Raw genomic sequence first — 12,687 nt, forward strand, 5'->3', positions numbered from 1 at the left:
GCATGTGTGCACACAAATCATCTACGGTGCCGCCTCGTAATAACACCGGAAACATAGAGTGGCTAACAGAACTATGGTAGCAAAGCACCACAGGCAAAACTTTGTATTTTTGACAAAGAGTATTTCATACTTCAGAATGGCGATGTGTTTACAACACTTCAGGGCCGGCCAGGTGACAGTCATGGAAGGTGCCACACATAAATGGGAATAATGACAGCGTACTGCAGTATGCTGAAATTAAGAATTTTCAAAATGTTATTTTTAATTCTCAGAGGAATGAAATTCTCTATTCGTATTCCCCATTGTCATGTTAAAATATGTACGTAGTATAATAAGGAACAGTACAGTGACATAAAATTATTAGCTGATAAAAATGACATGTTAAAGTGCAGTGACAGTTTACTTGTACATCAAGTAATAACTGTTTATTGAAAAAAAGCATAAATTTAATGCTCTAAACGGCATCTTTGTGTTAAGGTTCTTTCATTGCATTGACATTTTCAACTTTAGAATCGTGGTAAAGAAGACCTGGGGTGGGACATGTGGTCATTGTCCCCACAGCATAGTTTAGTGTGTCATATGCGTCTGTGTGCTCTAGGAGGAGTGTGTTTCAAAGCTGACAAATGTGGTCCCTGGGACCGCCTACCCCCCAGCCAGTGTTTGGTTCTTAGAGTGAATATTGCCCAACTGAGAAGGAGATGGAGGCAGTGACTGAGAACGGGTGAGTGACAGGGAGAGCGTTCTGCGCTTGCTCTTCTTCACTGGAGACTGCGAACTTTTGTTCACAATCCTTCTTTTTAGTTTGCTTAATTATAGTTTCCAAGAAACTGTTATGATGCCATATTGTACTGCAATGTTCTAAGTAAGAGGTACCACTTTAAAGAATTTTTGAGACAGGCTTTCTCTGGGTAGTCTCATTGTCCTGGAACTCACTCTATATATCAGGCTGGTCACAAACTCAGACAAATCTGCCCGCCTCTGCCTCCCAAGTTGCTGGGATTAAAGGCAAATGCCACCACTGCTTGGCCCAAGAATTCTTGGCAGTAAGGTGAGGCGACTGTGGCCTTTGCTCCTCACAATGATACCTAATGTTTTGGGGGAGAAGATTAATTTTTTCTTTTCTGGAAAAAATCGTTCTGAAAAGGTTGAGGACCCATTTTTGGAGCTGCAGAGTGTCAAAGAGGAGACACTGGGAGCAAAGTCTCGCTCTTGCAGACTCTCTTTAGGTCAGTGTTGCCCGTCAAAATAAAACATGAAATAGCATTTACCATGCGGAGCAGAGGGATACTTTTAAGTGAAATTAAAAGCGTAAACTAGAGAAAGTCAATGGATTAAAGTTAAATAGCAATAAAATTATAAAACTTTTTGCAAATTTTGTCGAGGGAAGTTAGCGAAATCAATGAGTTTCATTTTATTTCAAAGTGGAAGCCAGCAACTAAAATGGTTAAACTGAAAAGGTAGGAGTGAGTTTCTGTGTAAACAAAGACAGTTAGATGTTGCTTTCTTTATATGGCTAATAAAATTGTTAGGAGGTGTGCAGATAGAAACAGAGGCCCTGAAGGTAAGAGATTTTGTTCCATACTGAGCTAATTTCAGTCTGGAAAGGAGTAAAAGACTTTGAGGGGCTGGAGAGAAGGTGCAGCAGTTAGGTGCAGGCTCAGCTCTCTCGGAGGATCTAGGTTCACTTCCAGCGTCCACGTGAGGTCTCGGCTAGCACTGCACTTAAATGCACCCTTTGAACACACAGCTTAAAATAAAAATGATTTTTTGAAAAGCCAAGCAACTGCAAATATTAAAATAACAACAACCTGCTGGCTGGCTTGTAAAATTAAACATTCTGTAAAGACCTAAGAAAGAAATCAAGAGCAATACTGAAAAGAAAATAGGGAGTATGCAATGGCTTGAAGCTATAGGCCAATGAGGTTGAATTAAGATAGGTGGAGCATGGGATTTGTCAGACAGCCCTTGCTGTGGGTCAGTGTGGTGCAGGCTCGCCTGTGTTGACCAAAAAGCTCAGCTCCTTCACAGCTGTATGTAGAAACATGTTATTTGGCCGGGCGATGGTGGCGCACGCCTTTAATCCCAGCACTCGGGAGGCAGAGGCAGGTGGATCTCTGCGAGTTCGAGACCAGCCTGGTCTACAGAGCTAGTTCCAGGGCAGGCTCCAAAGCCACAGAGAAACCCTGTTTCGAAAAACCAAAAAAAAAAAGAAGAAGAAGAAGAAGAAGAAGAAGAAGAAGAAGAAGAAGAAGAAGAAGAAGAAGAAGAAGAAGAAGAAGAAGAAGAAGAAGAAGAAGAAACATGCTATTTGCTTTGTAGTCTGTTCTCCCAGACTTGCTCCACAGCCTGGGTAAAAGCTTGCGCGTAAGGAAGAATATTTAAGCCCTGGCATGCGTGCACCACACCGTTTGTACCGCTGACATTTCACTGTTCATTATCATTTAGAACAGCGAATGTTTTGTATAAACACAAGTAGATCTTTCTGCTTGACAAATCTGACCTTTGCTTCCACCGTCATTGTGCAGGTTACACATAATGAAGAGTTGAAGAGCATTGCCGGAGAAATGAGTGAAGTAATCAATTTCAAATGTGCAATGTCAGAACTAATAGTTGAAATGCAGTTGAAATGAGATTTATGAGTGAAAAACACATTTTCTTTACATAGTTAAAGTGTTTTTAAATGATGTATTTAATTTTATTTTTAAATTACTTAGCCATGTTGAATACATTTCTACAATCTAGTTGGACCTTCTGTATCTGTGGGTTCTGAACTGCAAGAAGGAGCTAACCAAGAATATGCTGTAAACCTTGGTTGCATCTGTACACAAATATTATTAATCTGAAATGGTTTTATTTGGGCTGCACACATGCCAGTAGGTTATGTTGGATACATTTGTACTGCAAAGATACTGTTAGTCTACAGTAGCTACTTCATTTATACTGCAAAGATACTGTTAGTCTATGCTACTTCCATCTCTATGGCATCATGCGATTAGCCTTCGATGCTTACACCTGTTCTACATGATGTACAGATTGTTTTCTTGCCCTTATTCTAAGCAATAACTTATAACATCTGCTTGCATGGAAATCTACATACTGTTAGGTATTATAAGTAACCACAAGATGATTCAAAATCAAATGGATATGTGCATATTTTTAATTTTTTTTGCATATGCCATATAGTAGGTTTGCGTAGCCATGGATTTTGGTGTTTTTGGAAGGCCCTATTATAAATCCCCTGAGGACATATATGGACAACCATACTAAATTCTTGAAAGTCTTACTTTGAACGAATTATTCCATTATATGGATATAGTCTCTTGGCAGTTTTTACATTTTAAATCGGTTAAGAAAGAAGTTGCTTTGGCCTATAGCAGGGTGGAATACAGCAAGGCTGGAAGTCCAAGCAGAGATGAAAGAAGAAAGAAGGCAGAGTTAGGGAAATGTCATGCACCTGCCGAAGGAGATAGGTGTTAGAATATTACCGGTAGGCCACAGCCTTGTAGTGATTCATAGATTAATAGAAAGAGGTTAATTTAACATATAAGAGCTATCTAGAAATATGCCTGACAGTCTTGTAATTAATATTGTTTCTATATGATTATTCGTGTCTGGGTGGCTGGGAACAAAAGAGTAGTTTCTGTTTACACCAAGCCAAAGGAAATTCTTTGGTGATAGATTGAAGTTTGACTGAGCTTCACATACATAGGGCCTGGCATGATTCTCAAACCCTCCTGTATGTTCGGCAGATGATGGTCCTCTATTCTTTTTTTTTTGTGTGTGTATTTAGAATATACCATAGTAATGAGTATTCTAGCGACTTAACACAAAGCCCCTACCATCTGCAAAGATACCTGTGAGACAGCCTTTTCTTCTCATGAACCTCAGTGTGGCTACACTTGAAACTTTAATTTGTGGAGATAAGCCTAGTTTGTGGACACAATGACCTATTTACTCTCCTCACTGAGTCTTTGCTGCCACCTGTTTCCTATCATCTTAGGCTCCAACCTGTGTGATTCTGAAAAGCAGGTGTCCGTCCAATTCAACTACTTTATAGTCTTTCAATTTCCTCTATATAAGCACTGTGAATCTCCAATGCATTATAAGGGTGACAGTTTTAGATAGAGAAGTAAGTTGCTCATTTAGCCCTAGCAGGGTATTTATGCACAATATATTATTTATGTTTATTCTTCCTAAATAGAAGCAGTACTACTCATATTGAATACTTGACTTTGGTAGTTTAAAGGTGAGAATAATTAGAAACTTCATAGCCCTCAGTTGACAGAAGCTGATAATTTACATAAATATTTACAGTGAGAAGAGACCAAAATAATGTAACATCATAAATATATTTCATTAATATCTCTGAGAGATTCATTATAGTGTACTAACTTTGTCAGAAAGCCTCAGTAGATAATTAGGGCAAATTAAAGTTAACAAATGGAAAAAAAGAAGGAACAATTTTATGTATGTGTCTGTCCACCCATCTACTGATAGATTATAAGAATAAATGCAAAAGTGTTGATGTCATATGTAATAGGGAAAGAGGCAGAACCCCACTTCATCTCTTGCATGAGTAGTTCCCTGGGGTCCTCCACTCTGGAGGGGATTCCTGGCTTCTGCTACAAGTAAAGGAACTTCAGGATGAGCAGCAAGAAGCAGAATTGGAAAATTAGTAGAAGTGATTACAATGTAGCTGCTACACCTGGCATTAATAAAAAATACGCAGAGAAAGAATAAGACAAGAGTGAGTATGACCTGCTCCAGGTAGAGATGTGTAGAATTCTTTACCAATGAGTATATGTAGGATGTTGGTTGCTTCCAAGTTTCTTCAGAAAATAAGAAAACCTACTACCATTTATAAAATCGTGGTAAAAGAGTGTAGTTTGCAAGAAAATTAAAATAATCAATTTTTTTTTCAAAAACAAAGTTGTAGGATTGATCTACGAGGGGTATGGTTTAGATTTAGGAATGAGAGGGCAATAATAGAAACTCATGTTTAAGACTGGTGATATGCATTAGTGTGTCAGTGGGCAGAGGTACCTGACCCTTTGAGTTTCATCTCCAGAACCCACAAGATGTCAAAGAGAAACAACTTTTCTACTCTCATCTTCACCAGAGTGATGTGGCATGCAACACACACACACACACACACACACACACACACACACACACACACAGAGAGAGAGAGAGAGAGAGAGAGAGAGAGAGAGAGAGAGAGAGAGAGAGAGAGAGAGAAATAAAGGACATAGTTATACTTTGCTTTGATTTTAATAGAAGTGCTTAACTAAAATTAGTTGAATTTTGTAGATTTGATGAGAGCTCAGCATGGTCTGTCTTTGACTCAATTCAACAACTCAACTGCATTTACGGTTGACAGCCACTTGTGTCAGTGAGCTGCGCTGCCACAGCTTTGTCACCCGGTGATGAAGTTTAAATTGGATTGTGTACCTATAAGATCCCCGGAAAATAAAGATTTATATTATAATTTATATTACATTTCAAAATGGTATGGACTATGATTGACTGTGGATATGATGAATGAAAGCAGTTTTACCTGGAATATTTATGAGGATTCAGGCAGGGTCCAGAAAAAAGTTTTAGGGTTTGGGTTCCCTAAACCATACTATAACTTGCTGTCTGTGTGACCTCTGTGGTAATACCGACTGAGATGGCTTATATAGCTGTCAACACAACAGCATTAGAATCACCTTGGATACAAGTCTCTGCACATATCTGTGATAGACTGAACTGGAAAGACTTACCTTGACAATGGCAAGGAAGATGTGTCCTATTGACTCCTGTACAATACAGTGTGCCTAGGCTTGCGAGAATGTCTAGTGAGTAGTATTGTTTATATTTCTAATAATTACATATATTTATAACTCTAAATTTCATATTTGCTAATGTTAATTGAAGTCAAAGGAAGAAACATTTATATTCTATTTGATAATATTTAATCTAGCATTAATCAATTTTAGATTATGAAAACAAATCAGCGACTGGATTTTAGCATTTTAATTTCAAAAGTTCTTTGAAAAATTTATTTTCTGTATTAGAATGTAAATATACTAACTATTGTACAGGTTTGTGGATATTTGAGTGGAAGGACAGAAACAAGGAGCGAGGTTTATATTTAACCAGTGTCTCTTCCCTGTAGAGCCTTGTTGTTGGGATTAAGTGCACAGATGGACTCAGACTCAGGGAGGGACAGACCCAAGGAGGGGCTTTCACATGGTGTTATTAGCACCCTATGCCAACTACACTGCATACACGGTAAGCAGTGCAGGTAGAACTAGATAGAATAATTTTCCACCCAGTTTTGAACTATCTGAGCTATCTCTGAAAAAAAGATGATCTTGAGGACAGATTTAGAAAACGTGTTTGTTTTCAGATTAGTAAATATGCAGAGTAAAAATCATTTTCTGCCTTCTTGCGTTGAACTCGACATTTTGAGTAGTAGTTGTTTGAAGTGAATTAATGTTTTTGTTTTTGTTGCTGTATGTTTTTTTTGATTTTTTTTATTGATAAAAGGAGGATAAAGAAAAGAAAAAAAAACAAATTTTCACCTCCTCCCACCAGCCTCCCATTTCCCTCCCCCTCCTCCCACTCTTCTCCCCCTCCTCCCACTCTTCTCCCCCTCCTCCCACCCCTCTCCCCTTCCCCCCACTCTTCTCCCCCTCCCTTTCCAGTCCAAAGAGCTGTCAGGGTTCCCTGCCCTGTGGTACGTCCTAGGTCCTCCCCCCTCCATCCATATCTAGGAAGGTGAACATCCAGACTGGCTAGGCTCCCACCAAGCCAGCACATTGCGTAGGATCAAAACCGCGTGCCATTGTCCTTGGCCTCTCATCAGCCCTCATTGTTCGCCATGTTCCGAGAGTCCAGTTTTATCCCATGCTTTTTCTGGTAACAGTCCAGCTGGCCTTGGTGAGCTCCCAGTAGATCATCTCCACTGTCTCAGTGGGTGGGTGCACTCCTCGTGGTCCCGACATCTTTGCTCATGTTCTCACTCCTTCTGCTCCTCATTGGGACCTTGGGAGCTCAGTCCAGTGCTCCAGTGTGGGTCTCTGTCTCTATCTCCATCCATCGCCAGATGCAAGTTCTAGGATGATATGCAATATATTCGTCAGTATTGCTCTAGGGTAGGGTCATTTCAGGTTCCCTATCCTCAGCTGCCCAGGGAACTAACTGGGGACCTCAGCTTGGGCACCTGGGAGCCCCTCTAGGGTCAAGTCTCCTGCCCACCCTAAAGTGGGTCCCTTAACTAAGAATTGTGGTTCCGTGCTCCCCTATCCAACCTTCCTTTATCCTGATCCTCCTGTTTCCCCAAGTCCACCCTCCTTCCCTTCTACCTTTTCTCTCCCCATCTCCCCTAACCCCCATCCCACCCCACCCCCAAGATCCCACTTTTCCCCCCGGCAATTTTGTCTACTTCCCTTATCCAAGAGGATAACTATATGTTTTTCCTTGGGTTCACCTTCTTACTTAGCTTCTTTAGATTCGCCTATTGTAGACTCCGTGAACCCTATTTATGGCTAGAAACCAATTATGAGTGAGTACATCCCATGTTCGTCTTTTTGGGCCTGGGATACCTCACTCAGGATAGTGTTTTCTATTTCCATCCATTTGCATGCAAAATTCGAGAAGTCATTGTTTTTTACCGCAGCGTAGTACTCTAGTGTGTATATATTCCATACTTTCTTCATCCATTCTTCCATTGAAGGGCATCTAGGTTGTTTCCAGGTTCTGGCTATTACAAATAATACTGCTATGAACATAGTTGAACAAATGCTTTTGACATGTGATAGAGCATCTCTGTTTCTCAGACAGGGTTTCTCTGCATAACAGTCCTGGCTATCCTGGAATTCACTTTATAGATCAGGCTAGCCTCAAACTCACAGAGATCTGCATTTTTTTTGCCTCTCAAGTGCTAGAATTAAAGGTATATGCCACCATTGACTGTACCTTTGCCATGAAGCTAGACTCTCAGAAAGCTAAAGAATGGGGTGGAGACAGCCACCAAATCTGAGGTTTTAATCCTAATCTTGCAGTTTAACAAATTAAAGACTCATGAGGTCAAAAAAAGATAGACATACAGAAAAGACAAATTAAAAAAGAAAAGAAACCCAGAGTTCTAAATGTTTTGCGGTGTGTTAAAAATATACATAGGTTTAGAAGAGAAAGGGAAAAGGATAGAGAAAGTCTTTTAAGAGAAGAAATAGAGTTACTGGGTGTGGTGGCATATGCCTTTAATCTCAGTACTTGGGAGTTCAAGGATTACCTGCTCTACAAAATGAGTTCTAAGACAGCCAAAAAAATATACAAAGAAAGCCCTGTCTCAAAAAAACCCAAACATTAAAATCAAAAATAAAAAGAAATACACAGAGAATCTGAATACTCTACGTTATTGTGCTGTCTTTGAATTGTTTGAATGCTGAGGAAGGAGAACAGCTTCGAAGAGACATTTGATTATACATGCTGCTGGATTAATACAACATATTAATATATTAATACATATATATTTGTGTATATATAAAATATATGTATGTATATAGAAAATGCCTGGACTTCAAAATTTAAGTCAAAAGATAGATTACTTTGGAGAAGAGGTTTTGCTTTTGTTTCCACAGGAAATGAGAGGCTGAGGATTCCTTCAAGGATAAGGAAAGTAAGGTTTGATTGAGGGAGACCCCCTGAAAATCTCTGGTAGGAGCAGATGGCTCCGATGATCCAGTGTTTCAGAACATCTCTGTTGCTGTTTCCTCTGAGTTTTATATTCAGAGATGCCTCAAGACTGCTGGCTGGCATGATCCAAGTTCACAGAATACTCCAGTCAGGACTTAACCATAAACCTATATTTTCTTTGAGTCATCTTAAGACTTTCAGTGTCCCTAATCAGCAGAGAGTAGCCTAGAAAACTATGCTCACATCCCCCACCCCCCCAAAATGGACAATGAATGTTTGTCGTTGTTTAGTGTGTTGGTTAGAAATCGTTAAGGATAATGGCCAGGAAAAAAAACTAAACAAAGGAAATTAGAGTCAAGCTTCTTGTTTTGAAAACGAAAAAGAGGGATATAGATATGATAGGATAAGAGGGTAGATTTTGAATCTACTCTGAAAAGAAAAAGGGAGGATATAGATATGATAAAATAAAAGGTAGATTATTAAATCTACTCTTTAAAAAGGACTATTAGTTTTAAATGTTTTACATTGGATTGGATTTTTGTATATTGTGTACAAATTTTGTATATTGATACAAATTTGAGATTAATTTTGTTAAAACATACTGTACATATATTTCTACCTTTGTTCAAGGTATTCTACCTATATAATTCATTTAACAATGTAATGCAAAATTCTAGTTCTTGCAAATTATTATTACTACTAAATATAGGTTAGTAGTTAATCAACTAGTATAATCAAACTTGTCACATTACATGCTTTTAAACTAAACAAAGATGTATCTTAGATAGAAAGGTCACCTTAAAACACTTCAGAAATCTACAGAATATGGCATTTAAGATGTTTTACTAACCTAAGTTCTTCTTTTTTTATGACAATGAGACATGTCTGCTCTTGGCAGCACCAATCTACTTCAGAGAAGATAATGGGCATAGAAGAAACTCCAATGGAGTTAACTTTCTTTGTGATAAAAGCAAGCCACTGAATAAGAAAATGTCCCTGCCTTGACTGCTGACAATGTGCTGTCCTAATTAGACAAGCAGGACACAAAATATCCTGCTTCACAGAAAAGTCTGTCAGATATGGTAGGCCTGCATGCCGAAGATGGATGCCCCATCATTGCTAGGGACTTTGGGTGACTGTTCAGGTAGCCAGATGTTTCTGTCATAACTTACATTTTGATTTTGGAAGTTGCTTGCTTGCACTTTCTGCTTACTCTATATTATTTCCTTCTCTGAAGTAGATGAAGACTAGATAGTTGAATTTCTTCTTGTTTACCTGATTCAGAAAGCAAATTATGATAGAAAGCAAATTGGATATAAGACTTTGGGCTCACCAAGATAGGATATATATGGAATATTTTCTCTGAATTTGTTATATGCAAATGGATCAGACATTGTTGATGTATTTATTTCCTATATATTGTATATGGTTATTGTTCTTATTGTATATAGTTTTTTTATATTAGTTATAGCCTTCTTTTTTATTTTAGACCAAAGGGGGAAATATAGTGTCATTTCAATAGTATTTTAATAAATAAAGATTATCTGAGGATCAGGAGAGTAAAATAGCCACACTGGTCAGCCTTACAGCCAAGTAGTGGTAGCACACTACTTTAAGCCCAGTGGCCACACTACTTGCCATAGAAACCCCAGTTTCTGTGTGAATGCCTTTAATCCCAGTGGTGTAAACCTTTAACCCCAGAACTAGAGAGTGTTATAAAATGGGAGGAAACAGTTCTCAGACACAGTCTCATTCTGAGATTTCTGGAGGCAAGATCACCATTTTGGACTGAGGTTGACGTAAGAGCCAGTGGCTGGTTGTTTTTCTTTTCGTGATCTTCAGGCTGAACCCCAGTTTCTCTCTCTGAGTTTTTATTAATCTTGTTTCAGCTAAGACTTCACTTCAACAACTGCTGTTGTCAGTACTAATAAAAGTCATAATTGAAGTGTATCATTGCAACAGTGAAGCAAATTTTAGTATCACTGGTGAAAAGGCAGAATTCACACCAATGAAGAAGACTATACTCTAACAAATAAACCACACTTTTGAACAGGTATTGGGTAAATGTGTTTGATAGATGAAATGAGACAGCCAGGAGGAGGACTTAAAAACAGGAAGAAAATGTCATGTTTTTTGTCAATTTTGTATGAGCAAGATATTCTGTGTATAAGCTGCAAAATCCTGAATCTATCAGAGCAGCTTTGTAACCTGCTCCATGTATGATTACTTAAGAAAATGATACAAGACTGAGAGTAACTGGCACTCGCAGTGTTTGCCATGGGTAGTAGTTGGTTTTGTTTGCTGATATTAAAAACACCACCACCAGGGCAATATATGGAAGAATCTGCTATGGCCTATGCATCTTCATAGGGATGAGTGTGTTACAGCAGGGAATCGTGGCAGTGGGTGGCATTCATGGTGGCAGGAAACAATTGAGAGTGTACATGCTGAACCATAAGCAGGAAGCAGAGAAATCACACTTGTAATGGCACAAATCTTTTTTTCCAGTGACATTCTTCCCCCAACAAGGCCACACTTACTATACAATGCCATCAATTGTGGGCTAAGTGTTCAGTGCCAGGAACAACAGTGGAAATTTATTTCTCAAAGCCCATATCACTAAAATTCTAGTGGCTTAAAATGTGTGCTGTTATTGGATGAGAAAGTAGATGGGGTTTCATCATATCAATACAGAGGGGGAACCCCAGTGCTGGGCAGGTCAGTTTGGCTCCTGCGTTCTGTCTCTAGAAGTCTTCTAGATATACTCAAAAGCGAATATACCTCATCTTATTATCATTACTCCTGATACAAGATGTACTTTCTATAGTATGGCTTCCTGGAATTCTTGAGCTCCCATTGCCTTTAGGAATATTCCAACAGTCAACTTGCTTTTGATGGCTGTTTCTGAACTGCACGCTAGGACTTCAGCTACCTGAACAGCTGTGCAGGTAGCTCTGCCTGTTTGTATTACATAGGCCATGATTTTGTAAGCGGGGGAGGGTCTCTAAAGACTCCAGAGCATTTTCTGAGCCAGATGCACCCTGATAGTCAACCAGTCTCAAAACCTGTGTCAGTTCATTGTGATCTATTCCATGCCTCTTATTTCCACTATCCATATGTATGTATTATCTTTTAGTATATGTCTTATCATCTACTTTCTTGTCTTTCTGTCCTTGTTTTTTTCAAAACTATCTGTAAAGAACTGGTATTTGGGAAGAACTTGGCATATTCTCTGTGTCCTGTATTAGTAAGGACTCATATGATGAACAAGATCATTCATTCTCTGCCTTAAGTGGTGGTGCTTTGGAGATAGGTACCTGCAATTTCCCTGCAAGTCTCTATATCTCTGTTTCCAATATTCCATTCTTGTATGTGTCCTGAAGCCATATGATATTTGGAGACATATTCCAAACATTTTTCTCACCAGACCCAGGAATAGGAGATGTTCCTTTTTGTATAGCTTTTGGAGGTGTTTTCACTAAATGGTGTACCCAGGGAATCTCAGAGATTTAGAGCTTTCTGAATTTGAAATACAGGCATCTTCAACACATGATCTAGATTCTAATGGGGACTGACAGAGTGGACTATCTTTTTATAGATTTGTTTGGTCAGCTTTAGGAGTATTATATAATACTAGTCCTTAGAGGTATTAAGCACCTGACACAAGGAAAACGGTATGTATACTAGGGATTGTAAGCAGGCAGCAGACTTTCACATCTTCCTGCTTATACTTAGGCTACTTCCCTTAATATATATGAAGTATCTGCAGCAACTAATCCATGTTCAGTGGGAGAGGAGGAGAAAACTCTCTTCCCGTGATGAAATGTGTTTCCTTTCAGAGTTACACAAAACAAATCGAATGTGGTAGAGGACTGAACACTTGAATGAAGTTAGTGATCCCCTAACTAGTTAGAGCTGGGGACTGAACATTTGAATGAAGTTAGTGATCCCCTAACTAGTTAGAGCTGGGGAGGAGATATCAGGCAGGTATGTGTTTTAGGA

General features: G+C 38.9%; 1 protein-coding gene across 1 annotated transcript in view; it reads left to right on the top strand.

Moving 5' to 3' along the window:
- Spag16 (sperm associated antigen 16) overlaps nt 1-12,687 on the top strand; it is an 864,135-nt gene that overhangs the window by 158,409 nt on the left and 693,039 nt on the right. The window lies entirely within an intron of this gene.

This window comes from Microtus pennsylvanicus, chromosome 17 (assembly GCF_037038515.1).
Source record: "Microtus pennsylvanicus isolate mMicPen1 chromosome 17, mMicPen1.hap1, whole genome shotgun sequence".
NCBI lineage: Eukaryota > Metazoa > Chordata > Mammalia > Rodentia > Cricetidae > Microtus > Microtus pennsylvanicus.